The 2,500-nt window shown below is 42.4% G+C and overlaps 1 protein-coding gene and 1 pseudogene across 1 annotated transcript in view; both read right to left on the bottom strand.

Annotated features, from left to right (window-relative positions):
• The window catches only part of LOC138059969 (fibroblast growth factor receptor 1-like), an 86,697-nt gene that overhangs the window by 82,570 nt on the left and 1,627 nt on the right, over positions 1–2,500 (bottom strand). The window lies entirely within an intron of this gene.
• LOC138049132 (uncharacterized) overlaps positions 2,318–2,500 on the bottom strand; it is a 746-nt pseudogene continuing 563 nt past the window's right edge.

The following is a 2,500-nucleotide window of genomic DNA, read 5'->3' as shown; positions in this document are numbered from 1 at the left end:
TAGTCGTAGCTTGTTGTGTAGTGGGTGTGGTTGGTGGTGATGGACATCTTGCAGTAGTCTCTTCGTTGGCTTGAGGATCCATGGCTGGTTTTAAAGTAGCTGAAGGGCCTGTGAGAGCCAGGGTTGTGTTGGCCATACTGGGATGATTAAAATTCCTTGGGTTTGGTCTTGAGTAATTTTCTGAATGCATCTGGGAATTATGCTGAAAGGGGGGAAGGCATAAAAGTTAAATTTGCTCCAGTAAATACTGAAGGCATCTACAAATGCACACCCAGGATCAGGTTTCCAAGAGCAATAGACGTTCAACTGTTTGTTAATCCTGGAAGCAAATAAATCTTTGTTTAACCCTAGGTATAGCGACAGGATGTCATTAAAAACTACCCTATCAAGCATCCATTCATGCTTATCCTGAAAATGTCGGGATTTAGTATTTACATCGACATTTAATTTGCCCGCAATGTGGGTAGCTGAGACCCACGCCTCCCGCTGGATGCACCAATCTCAGATTTTCTTGGGCAAGGCAATTTAATTCCGGTGATTTAGAGCCCCCCATGTAATTAATATATGAAACAGCTGTGGTGTTGTCCACCTGCAACTCGATATGACCCTCAGGTGCTTGTTTGCAAAATGACTTAAGGGCAAAGACGGCTGCTTGAAGTTCCGAGATATTGATATGCTTAGTGCTTTCAGGGGGTTTCCATCTCTCACTAACCTCTTGGTCACCATACACAGTTTCAATGACCATACAAGGTGGGGCATGGGAAATGTCACGTGATGAATGGCGCATATTGTCAATCTACCATGTAAGCCCTTCTAATGAGTTCATTGTCAGAGACATGTAACATTTGTAATTTCCCCTATTTCTTAACAAGGCGGCAGTTTTGTCCCTCGCTGTTTCGGGAAATGAGCCAGCGCTCACTCCCGAAATCACGGCTGGACACGTGAGGTGAGCCAGTGTTAATCTCCGCCAGTCAGAAACTCGCCTGCACAAATCGGTCCGTCATAAATTACATTGTTTGATTGCGACGGTGTTCTTTGACCCGGCCTGTTCGAGCTTTACAATGCTTGCTTTCAAGTTAGGAAACATCCATGATTTCGACAACAGAAAGTGTTCGAGGAGCTAGGGAATGGGGATTGTATCGTTTTCTACCGCCTCAGTTCGCAATTTTCCAGTTGGCGCCTTCAAGGTCAAAATACGGCTTTCAAAACCATTGCTATTGCGATTTGTTTTCAGACGTCGCTATTGTAAGAGCAAGTAAAATTCTTCAAGATTGATTAGAATTACTGCTGAGTTTATTGGTGGCAAAACGAGGGTGCGGATGAGGTCGATTGAGAGCTGAAGCGGCCGAAGATTTTGTTGATTATTCGCAGGTTGGAACTGAATTCAAACTCAAACTCACGTTGATATTTTAACCACAAACTCAAGCTCGTATCATCTGGAAACTTCGCACAGACGTTTTACGCATTGTTATGTAATTACTGTTTTGTTAAAATCAATGTTTTGGGATGTCTAATGCTATTTCCGCACATAAATTATATTTGAATTTACGTCACGTCTAACGCTCACGCGTCCAGCCGTCTCTTCTCGGGGAGGATACACGAACTCGAGTGAGCTGCGGAAATCGAGCCTACCCTGTAGGTAGCAGTCATGTTTCCTAGATTGACATGGCCCTGTGTGCGTACCATGCATATACAGGTTTTAGTAATTTAATAAAGATATGTGGGGCACTTGACAACCCATTTGGTAAACATGTATACTTGTAAAGTGTTCCGTTAAAAATGAATTTTAAGTATTTCTGGTCCTCTTCGGCGACTGATACCAAGCAGTAGTAATCTTTAAAGTCAATAGATGCCATAAAACATCCTGGTTTCATCGGTCGAATGGCTGATTCAAGGGTATCCATCTTAAGATGGTAGTATTGTACAAACTCGTTGAAACAATGGAGGTATCACACGGAAAGTCCCATCTGGTTTAGGTCTAATAAACACTGGGGATATAAACTCCCCTCCTCTGATGAGGAGACCTGGTGTACTCCTTTTGAAAGCAATTTATCAATTTCTAATGGAACAATGTCAGATTGTGATTAATTAAATGTGCTAGATCGCACACAAGTTTAAGAACGGGTTACTCCTTGTTTGAACCCAATTTTTTTCCCTTTAACAAACTGGAGTATTGAGGGAATTTCTCATCCACGTGAAAATAGATTGATTTGACCTGTGTTAAATGAATCTTGAGTAGCAAGTAATAAATGGACATCATTAACAGGTTTAATCCTCAACGATGTGCATACCTTTTCCGATGAGGGTCTCGTTCGAGCTAAGCTTGTTTTGCGTCCCCCTCTTTCTTTATCTTCGATTTTTGTAGGCGGACTTTGTACAAAAAATCATTCCTTTGGCGTTGATATGGGTGAAATCTGCGATTTCCTTGAAACCCCTGAGTATTTTGATAGCACCGGCTTCCATTCAAGCCAGAATTCCCGCAGCGTGCTGTGCTGCGTTG

Source organism: Montipora capricornis, chromosome 1 (assembly GCF_036669925.1).
Source record: "Montipora capricornis isolate CH-2021 chromosome 1, ASM3666992v2, whole genome shotgun sequence".
NCBI lineage: Eukaryota > Metazoa > Cnidaria > Anthozoa > Scleractinia > Acroporidae > Montipora > Montipora capricornis.
Note: the sequence above shows the minus strand (reverse complement) of the source record. Positions and strands in the feature narration are given on the sequence as shown.